Raw genomic sequence first — 11,225 nt, 5'->3', positions numbered from 1 at the left:
GGGTTGCCTAACATTGGATAGATTTTCCAACTGAATAAACATTAAAATTTGTTGCTAGACAACCTTCAGCACATCAAGAGAAAGCGCACTCCACAAACCATAGTGCATGAGCAAATGCACATCGGTACAAAATAAATACAGACAAGAAATGAATATGTTAAGTAGGCCTACTTTACTTTATTGTAAAATACACCGCCGTTTATGTAAGACACACATCTACCGGGTACATGTATGGGCAGCTGGGCAGCTATCAACAGGCTTGTATGAAAGGTTAAAAGAGGAAAAATTGTCTATGATAATTATTACAAACTTGACACTCTGGCTCGGAAGGCTGGAACAACTGAATCAGCACAATGACACATGCAGGCTATTGTGCACAGCAAATGTCGAAAATGCCGTATTTCCTGTATATATTGTATGGTGCCGTTTACTGGCTTCATACGATAGTAACGTCATTAAAAACTTCACGTCTAGTTTCAATGACTTAACGTCATTGAAACTAGCTACTCCGACTGTAAGGTTAAGATGGACTTTACACCCGAACGTCCCATCGACCTTACGCTCTGCTGGTGCAACCGGCTGCAGGAAACTAACTAAACTTGACAAAACTAAACTAAACTTGACAAATATTCTTAACTGACTGGCGCATACTTATGTGTTTAAATATTTAGAACTGATTTATAAATAATTTTGTAAATAAGTAATTACTGATTTACAGGTAATCATGCTTGTGAAGCGCTGGCACACAGCGGTCTGGAGCAGAGATGGCTGCAGCCAGATTGTCCCATGCATTCTTGCCAAGCCTCGTCTCCACATCCCTCACGTCTGCAGGACCATTGTCGTCATCTCCATTGTCAGCCTCCGGCTCGACAATGTCCCCCCGTTGGCAACACAGAAGTTGTGGAGGATGGCGCAACACACCACAACATCTGGCACAAAAGCAGGGCTGACCTCCAAGGCTTTAAATAAAATGGAATGCCACCTTGCCACCTGTGCAGGGTTCCCTGTTCGGGGACATGATACGAATAGATTAGCTCAGGCACGGATACCCACCATCCCCAAGAATGCACCAGCCCGCAGGTGGGTACAGGCCACCTGTGTAAACAGGACTGTTTTTTAATACTCTCGCGTTGTGTACTGAGCCAGGGTACCCAACAAAAACATCAACAAATTTGGCCTGGTGGTTGGAAATGACCTGTATCTGCACTGAATAAAACAATTTTCTATTGAAATAGCAGGCTGTATTAACCTCTGGTGGCTTTATGCGGATGTGACAGCCATCTATGGCCCCGACCGCCACACTAAATGCTGGGGACCCAGCCAGTTGCGCAAAACAGCACCCACCACTTCCAGGTCCTCATGAACAGGAAGTGAAATCACCCTCCGGAGAATGGCCTGGACAGCCTTGCAGATCCGGTAGATGATGTCATGAACAGTAGACTTAGGCATATCATAAGCCCTGGACACCACAGGGTAAGATGCTGCATGGGCAAGCCAATACAGAAACACAAGCACCTCAATGTGTCTCTGCCATCCATGGTCAGAGTCAGACCTCAGTGCTGCAGTGAGGGCAGTGATGGTCTGCTGTGACAGGCAGAGATCCGGTTTCAGGTCTCTGTCACTGAAGTACAGCCGCAGGAGGCAGGTGGCAGTAGGATGTTGGACTTAAAGTCTGTAAATGAATAGTTGTATATAGTTTTAGTTTGAGGAGTTTCATTTAGGTAATATTTTTTGTTGTGTAAATGTTATTTCTTAATGATCTCTGCTGTAAAAAGGACAACTGAATAACTACACTGAAATTTATTAATTAATAATTATTATTAAAAACGTGAAACTTTCTAGTTACTGGCTTTTCTTTAATCCGAAGTTGACTGACACTCTGCAAACTGATCTGTTCCTGGTTGTTTAACCCTTTTGTTATTTTACTCGTTATGTCAGAAGTGATAAAACTGTAACCGTATCAACATCCAAAACACTTATAAGGTCATCGGAGGTGTAGTCAACTTGGTTAAGCTAACAAATAAATTGGCTTGTTATGTAACGTTAGCTTTTCGTTTTACCTCAGGTTGACAGTCAGTCATACACACAGTTATAAATAAGGTAAATAAAGGAATATATTTTATTTGATTACCTTATGATTTGTTGAATTGATCTGTTGAAATGGCTGTGTTCCTATGATTCTTATTGTTTCACATTCCAAATGAGCTCAACAGCAAAATGTTCTAAGCACATTCATACACATCTCAAATAAGCATATGGCCGTATGATAGCCTTTTGTATAAGACTCTTTGGTACTATATTGCTCTGTTTCCTTCCGGGTCTTTGGACCATAGATTACGTTTAACTCAATTCCCACTTTGAGCAGTGCAAAATGTGCACTTGTTTTATGTCTGAAATCGGTCATTATTTTTCCAAAATATTCCCAGTTTCCCAGAAATCTGCCTGCCTCTGCAAGGAAAGTATGCATAGACACATGCATAGAGCAATGTAGTACTGGAGAGTCTCATGCAAAGGCTAGCCTTATATGCAAATGCTTGTGGCAAAAATTCAGCTACCTTTCTGAGCAATTTGTTCATTCTGGATAATGTTGTTGAAGTTTTGGCAACACCGTCTTCCATCAGATCAATTTGTCTTAGATGTAGACCCTGAGAAAACCTTGTAAGAAAATAATTTTGATTAGTTAAAAACAATAACCAAAATTTAATGATGTACAAAAAAGATCAGAGATAAACATTCCTTTAAACAGTAATACATGTCATTTTGAAAAATTACATAATTCTTGTAAGTTATTTTAGGTAGTAATAGCTAGGTCTTTGTTAAAACATGTTAAAAACGATGAGAAAAATGGCATAGCCTAGATGGAACTTCATTTCAAACTTTTATAACATACTACTGTGGAAAGCTGAACATTAAATCCTGAGTTATTTTCCTACTTTTGGGAGAGGACCTTGGTGAGCATTTGCAGCGTGAGTTGCAAATTCTGCTTGGAGGAATTCAACTGCCCCTGTTACTTAGCCCCCAGTCTTCCCTAACGTAACAATTACTGTAACGAAACCACATTAACTAGCTATGTTATTGTTACATACATGTAGCTATTAGGACCTAGCTACTATACGTCACCTGTATATGTATTCCATCCACTTAACCAGGGGAATCCTAGAGTTATTAAACAGCGATCCATTGCGAATGGAGAGTGTAATTCTATGATGCGTGTTTCTTCGACACGTCCTGAGACAACGGTGCAAAATATTAGCAAATCAAAGTAGTAAGCTGTCTAAAATTACGTTAACGTTAGCTATCCAAACAATGAATTAAACTGGATGCCTAGCGTTGCTTACCATATATATCCATCACGTCCATTGAGGGCTGAAAGTCGCATCTTTTTCCCACAGCAGCGACAACTTGGTGCTTTGCAAAGCAAGCCCCTCTTCTGTAGCCATTTGATTATTAATTTTCTATGTTTTCCACCGTTGCATTGACGTATTACGTTATTTAATTTCCTTGAATACACAGCTAGCCATATAGATACCGCCATAGATGATGATGCTCGCTGAACAATTTGAATTTTTGGCGCCTTGCTAGTAACTGGCTGTCTACAACGAAACGTCACATGAGGCTATGTTAATCTTTGATTGGCCTGCTGCATGAACCGCCAACTTTACCATCACTAGCTAGAGAAAGTCAGCCAGGACTCAGGAGAAGTTAGACAGCAAACAGGTAGCTTATTTGCTTGCCCATCCCCTTGCAAATTGCATTTCTCTTACCTTCATCCATACTTTTTACTCGTCGATAGCGAATTTTTCCACAGTATGCCACGACGAAGGAAAGTGGCTTCATGGAGAAGGAACTGTCCCCAACGCAGCGCAACCGACGCCACAGACCTCTTGGACGAAGATAACATAGCTAGCTAACATGTCAGCTCTTATCACCTAATGTTAGCTAGTAGTAGTTACTACCATGATGATTCTGTTAGCTAGTTAGCCTATACAGTATGTGCTATGCAATATTAGCTAGCAAACGTTAGCTGTCAGTCCACCTTTGGTATAATATTGTCAGGTGCTGAAACGTTGCAGCAGTTTGGCTGTATTTGTCAGACAGTAATATTAATCTTTTATGTTTTTTACAGAACAAGCTGATGCGGTCCAACAAATTGATGAAGAACACCAGGGTAAAGAAGGTAACCAAAACTATTAACTATAACGTTACGGTCCTAATGTTAGCTATCCTTGCTACTTTTAGCCCATTCTTATTTTATTTTGCTATTAGCTAGCTAACATTAGGTACTTTTAATTGAAAGACATTAAATAGTGGGGTTTTGACATTTTCATTTAGATAGCTAACTATAAGTAAAAAAGAAAACTGTTGGTGACTGTTTATCATGCGATGCACCACAGCCCATTCAGAGGAGGAAAAATGTGTCCAGATAGGTTATGGGTGAAATTTTAAATTATTATGCTGTGATACAAATGAAGTTATTTTTCCACAGCAGACTGCGACAATGACCTTTCTGTTGTTACAGTGGCATTTCCAGAAGCAGGTGAGTTTGCATTTACTTAATGGGAAATTAAACAGAATGAGTGCATTTTGAATTTGAGATAAGCTGCTCTAGCTGAGACCTTATACAGACTAGGGCTCTGATTAAAGCAAACCTATGGTAACTTCAGCCATATGTAGCCTCCTCGGGGTTACCCATATTGATGTGAGCAGCTAGCTTGTTTCAGATTAAGTGAAATCTGCACCATTTTTCTGTGTTCACCGTAGGGCTGGGTGAGATACCGAAAACTTAATAAAACCAGCATTATGAAGCTCTCACCGACCTAATTTTAAAAATGTCAGTATGTTGGGGAACAACCTTCATTTTGTGCAAGCACATTTTCATCTGTGCCCCTTTAACCAAAACTACAACAGCCAATCACACTCATTCCACTGTGCATAAATGGGGAAATAAATACTTGGTATGGCACTGATGGCCACCCTTTGGCCATATTACACAAGGAAAACCCATTGTGTTGTGGTACATCATGTTTGAAACAGAAGAAATGTTTGTACTGTTTGGGCATATGAAAATTATGTGATAGAACTGTTCCTCTATTACTTGTTCATGGAAAAAAAAAATTCTGGTGATGATCTTACATTGATTTTAAAGGACAGGATGATGAGTCTTCCTCCTTGGGGGAAAAAGACAAGCTGATGTTCATGGCTCAGAAAATAGAGGCACTTGAAGAGGAACAAGAGTTTCTCCATCAAACTGTCACAAGAATATTTATATTTAAGAAAAATATAGCTTTTTAGCTCTATCAACTTGTTTTATTAAAGAATTTAGAAATTACTGAACAAGTTGAATTTTTTAACTAGCCGACACACCAAGCTAGTATTAACTACTGCATTAACTTATACTGAGTTCATATATGAGTGTGAGACCACAAAGAGAGGAGGGGGTGGGTTAACCCTTCTATTGTGTTAACTGTGTTAGTAGCAGCCAGTGCTGTGGGCAGAAACTAGTAGATTCAGGTCACTCAGTTAATCGCTCAAACAAAAAACAAGCCATTTTCTAACACAATAGGAAGGTAGACAGGAAATTAATTAAAACAGACTACAAGTAATATATAGCGGTAACTGTAGTGGTATAGTTTTCATTATTCCCAAACCCAATGTAGTAATGGTTGCAGCGGCCTGCCAATACTATCAGATTCCTTTATTGATGTATTTAGTACGTTATCTTAACAAGAATCAACTGACTGGAGAAGATTATATATTATTTATATATGGTTATATATTAATATAAGGGAAAAACTAGGATAACCTCATATATTGTATTGGACATATCATTAATGGATGACTATACCTTAAATGTATATGATCAAGAATGCCTATCTTTGGACTGAAGGTCATGACTCGTACATAAAAGTCAAACTCAAAATTGCAAGTGCAAACAGCTCAAAATCTGTTATTGTTTTCTTAGACAGAAGGGCAAAAAAGGAAGTAAAGAAAATTTTGGACACGAGCACCGACAGCAGCACCAGTGACACTGATGAGGAGTCCCTGACTTCTTCTCCTCTTCAGAGTCATCCAATGGTGACATTCCTCGGAAGAGGAGAAGAGGTCACAAAAAGAAGACTAAGAGGGCTAGCAGGTCAAAATCTACCAAGCACAGCTCACGTGGTAAGCACATATCCTGTTTTTCGATCTCATTTTTCTGTTCTATGGACCAACCAGAGACTTCGAAATTCAACCAATTTGCAATGCTGGTAAAATTGTCTTTCAAATGAGAAGAGAGGAAATGATTAGAAGTAGTGCATTGTTTCACTTCTGACCATGGTAAAATATGATCGTTGATGTTGATTTCTCAACTAGATAAGCTATGATTGTTCTCATGAAATGTGAATTTCATTTTCTTTAATTTCTTTATTGTTAATGGGTAACATTCTTGCAATCACCAGCTATTTGTAGTTTTGATGCATTCAGTGAGTTGAAGTGTAAATAGGCAGAACATTAACATATTTAGAAAATGTCAGAGAAATGCAAACATGATTTTTATGTTGGAAGAGTTATTTTAAAAGTTGTTCCTGGTGCTTCTAGTGTTACAAGCGCCAGAAACAACTTTTGATTTTTTCATGGTCCATGCCTTTAACTGCAAATTGATCAATTTGATGCAAGTCTTGTTTTTTTTTTTGGTTTTACTTCATCTAATTAAAGAAAGCTTTCATCTTTCAACAGCAACAACCCCGAACAACATACTGAAGCGGTACAATAAAGTTTTTAACGCCTTCAAGGAAGAAGGGAGCATAAGTAAGGCATGCACCAAAGTTGGGGTTGACCGAAATACACTGGCATTAACAGCTGTTGTGGCTGAAATACAAATTGTCGATCCAGAGTTTTACCAAAGCATGCCTAAGTTTAGAGCCAAGGAGGAGAAGCTCTTCGACTTTGCAAAGCGATGCCTGGAGTCACTGACAGCAGATCTCAGGTCTGCCATAGAAAATGCCAAGAAAGCACGTAAACTGCTGCCAATAAAATATAAGTTGAGATAGAAAGACACAAAACCTCCAAGCTATTTATTTCTTTATGTTTAATTGTTGATAAGGTAAACTTTGTAATTCACATGGATTGTGGCTATACTGTGATTGTCCTGATAAATATGATAATTGAGGTAGAATAGCTTTTTTTAATTGTATATAAAATGTATTTTATTTCCAACAATGTCAGTATGTTAAAAACATTTACTTTCACAGTGGCAGAGTTTTTGTTTCAGAAAAACAGGCAGTCTAAAGGACCTCCTGGCTGTTCTAGTGTTAACCCAGCTGCAGGTACACTGACGTTTTACCTTAGAATCTATTACACCATTGTGTGTATTGTGGCTTAATAAACATCATTGTTTATCTTTACTGCATTTTTTTCTCTTTTTTTGCAGTCCTCTATACTTGCTGAAAAGTAATCACGGTTTAATACTTGAGCATTTAATGAAACTTTTACATTTGTTTTAAGTGGACAGTTCCTGTGGAGTTAACATTTCACAATTTAAGTGGGAAGTTCCTATGAAATTACCATGCAACTACACTGATGTTACACAATGACCTAAGAATTACACTTTATATTAAGTGGGCCATTCCTGTGGAGTTATGTAATTACTCTGAGTGACCTAAGGATTACACTTTAAATTCAGTGGACAGTTCCTGTGGAGTTACTTTGTAACTACACTGATGTTACACAGTGGCGCCCAATGGGTTAGGCTTTACATATACACAGTGGTTGGTGTCCAGAATTTTACACTTTATATTAAATGGACAGTTCCTGTGGAGTTACCATGCAAGTACACTGGTATTACAGTGTTGCACAATGGTTTAGGTTTTGCATATTACACAGTAAGTTGTAACCGTTTTACACTTTATATTAAGTAAACAGTTCCTGTGGAGTTACCATGTAAGTACACGGATATCACAAGGTGAGTCCAGTCTACTTAAACATTAGTTGTGATTCAACATTAGTCCTGCAAGTCATAAATACATTGCATGTACATAAGAATCAAACATGATTTCCATGAAGTTTCAGTGTATTCCAAAATGGTAACTACAGTATTGAAGACTATGTGTGGAAGTGGAAAACTTGTGTGACTACATATTGTTGTTACAAACTGTAGTTACATAATTCCTGTTAGACGTGTACTTACTGAAGTGAAAAAAGTGTTCTTACCAATTTCCTGTTACACATTTGTACTTACACATACCATTCAGTGGGTTGCTACATGTGTGTAGTAACACAGGATTTAGAGCTGTAGATACTATGTACCAATGTGTAGTTACACTGTAGTTACGTAGTACTTACACACCTAGTTACCATGTAAGTTCACAGGTATTAGAGACACTTAATATAAAGTGGGACCAAAAGTCTGCATTATTGGACCACTGCAGAGATGCTGCCTTGTGAAAAATTATGCCACTGAATTATGCTATTTTGCTACTGAAGTTAAATATTATCCAACTGAATTCCGCCACCTCCCCTGTCCTCTTAGCTGAGAGCGAGGTCTCAGAGGTTTCCTTCTGCTCAGATGAGGGGTCATTCTCACCAGTTGAATCTGTGAGATCATCCTCATCAACTGAGTCTGAGCTCCACGGCAAGTTCAGCCTCTACAGTAATTACAGAGAGCACCAAAGCATGGAGAAGAAAACTGGTTGAAGGACCACCTGACAGTAAGGTGGCAAAAGATGTGAGTTGTGAGTTGTTTTTTAGGTTCTTGGTAAAATGTTAACCTTTTCAAAATGCATAGCAGGTTGACATGTGACGTCTGTTGCAGCTGGTCTACGTAGCTCTGCATCAAAAACCAGGGGGTGAGGATGTATTCAAAGAGTACAACAAAACCAAAGGCCTTTCTGACCATACAAGAAAGAAACTTGTCAACATTTTGGTGCCGGATATGGTTGAGAGCCACTGGTAAGTAACAAATAAAATAAAGTCTACTTTATAAATTGAAATACTTGTTAAAATATACATCCTCCGTTCTCAACCTTCTACACTGGTCATGATAATTTTCTCTGAATTATATGTAAAACTTACATTTTTGTAATATGTGACCTGCTATAGTGTAGGAGGGTCCCACCAGTTAATGCTGCATTACCTATGCCCTTGGAATAGTTCAATTCAGAGTCCCCAATCTGAAAGATAAGGCTTCATGAACTGGTTATGTGAGTATTTACTAACAGGAACAATTCATTCTGTCTAATTTAGCCATGTGTAGGGAGTAGCCTTATGTGGAGGTCCTGATGCATACATCTGCTTTGATGAATTTTAATATCAACAGTGTGTCTTGTCTGTTTTCTTGTCTGACAGGAGCATTACTATGATCCTCACAGTGGGCAGGGTTACCTGGCCTATAGATTATCAAGGTGGCCCGAAGACTACGTGAGACCTCAACATCTGAACAGTTGTCAGGTGATGCATGCAGAGAAGCGATATCCATGATGAAGCATTCAACAGACCAGTCAGTCTCATCTTAGATCACTTTCCTCGATTCTTGGATACACCAGGCTTGGTAAGAAATGGAGACTAGCTAGATGTACCCATTATTAGATGTGTGATATTGTGTTTTGATATGGTTTTTCTGTGTTAGATTGACCAAGATTTCACAATGCTCTTTGGAGAAGGCATCTCGGGCAAGTTTATTGCAAAATGGCCAACATTCTACAAACCAAGGGTCATTACTCTCTGCAAAGATCTTTGTCCTGGTGCTCATCTGGATGACCTTCTGTCTGCTCAGGAGGAATCAAATGATTATGGTAGGTGAACGTGGATGTTTGCATGTGCCAGTTTTCTTAGCGTGTCTATATTTTGATTGGATGTCTGTGTTGCTGTTATAATCCACTAGGATGGGACAGTGACTTCGCAGCTATCCTCCTGCTTGTTCATCTCTTACCTCTGCTGACCATGTGATCAGATTCACAAAGGTATGTTCTTGACAGATAATTCATGAATGTTGCTTTGCTTCTTATAACACTTCAATGACTGATTGTTTTTCATTTTCTTGGTGTGATCTCTTGGAAACACCTCTTGGAAAGAAATTAGTTATTTTACATAATTTAATGTATTGTTAATTATTCATGTACTGTTTTGAGTTGAAATCTGGTGACCAAATGGTTCAGGTATTTTTTTTAATGTAAAGTAATGCTCATTAAATCATTGAATGAGGCAAAGTTCATATGATACATTTTTCATTCCATTCATGCAAACCCACTCCAGATCCCATAAAGCTATGCCTTGTATATCCCGTATGTAGATGTGTATAGATGCTTATATCCAGCTGAAGGAAGATGGAGATTGTTTTTAGCTGTCACTTGGGTGTGAGCAAACACAAATCACTGTTTTAATGTCCTATCCCTCAATCTTAGGTGGGGACAAGCATGGTGACATTCCTTGACAGAGTTGGATCAGCACAGCCCTTTCTCCTCTGCATTGCAGAAAAGAAGAGTAGTATTCAGAAGTTCTACATCATCCTGGACCAGAGGGCCATTCCCTGCGTGGCACAGATGGCTGTGGCTGCCTTTGACGAACTGTTTAAGGCGCACTTTGTATTTGCTGTGTCCTATGATGAGGCCTTGTTCAACTTCTACACATTCATCCAAACAACTCTGTATGGCATTGATGTGGCCACTGCAAAGGAGAGTCCAAGGGTCAAGGAAATCAGAGTGAGAATTCATAACATTTAAGTGTGTGAATGTTCACTTGTTTCATTTGCAGGGTACAGCACAGAAGTTGTTCAGTTTTTTTTTCAGCATTTGAAGTTTAGTCATGCTTTGTACCCAGGGCGTACATTGCGTTTGAAATGTGGGAAACGTGGCTGTTCATCTGTTTTTTACACATATTGTGGATTAAAGAAACATTCATAGTACATGGAGACTGTGCTGCTTCAGATTCTGGTGAATATTTGGACAATGTTCATAATAATGTTTGTGCTCCTGATTCATTGCCAAGTGCATATTCTCCTGTCAGTTGCCCACCTCCTCTTAAAAAAGGCAGTTATTGGACATGTGTAGCTCTATTATCGTTCAAGTACAAGCATCTGGAGTTGCTGAAAGTACTGTGCAGTCTTTAGTTGGTTCAATGGAGGAACTTGTAAATAATGTCCATATCCAAGCACAGGATGCTGTTCTTAAATGTCTTTCATCTGAGATTATAAAGTCAGACTGTTTTGAGCACCCTGAAAATCCATTCTCACTCCTCAATACCGAAACAAA

The 11,225-nt window shown here is 38.8% G+C and overlaps 1 pseudogene; it reads left to right on the top strand.

Annotated features, from left to right (window-relative positions):
- The first annotated feature begins 4,498 nt into the window (after positions 1 to 4,498).
- Positions 4,499 to 7,031, top strand: LOC118781636 (annotated as a pseudogene).
- The last annotated feature ends 4,194 nt before the right edge of the window (positions 7,032 to 11,225 follow it).

This window comes from Megalops cyprinoides, chromosome 8, assembly GCF_013368585.1.
Source record: "Megalops cyprinoides isolate fMegCyp1 chromosome 8, fMegCyp1.pri, whole genome shotgun sequence".
NCBI classification, from domain to species: domain Eukaryota; kingdom Metazoa; phylum Chordata; class Actinopteri; order Elopiformes; family Megalopidae; genus Megalops; species Megalops cyprinoides.
This window is presented reverse-complemented; position numbering and strand designations above follow the sequence as displayed.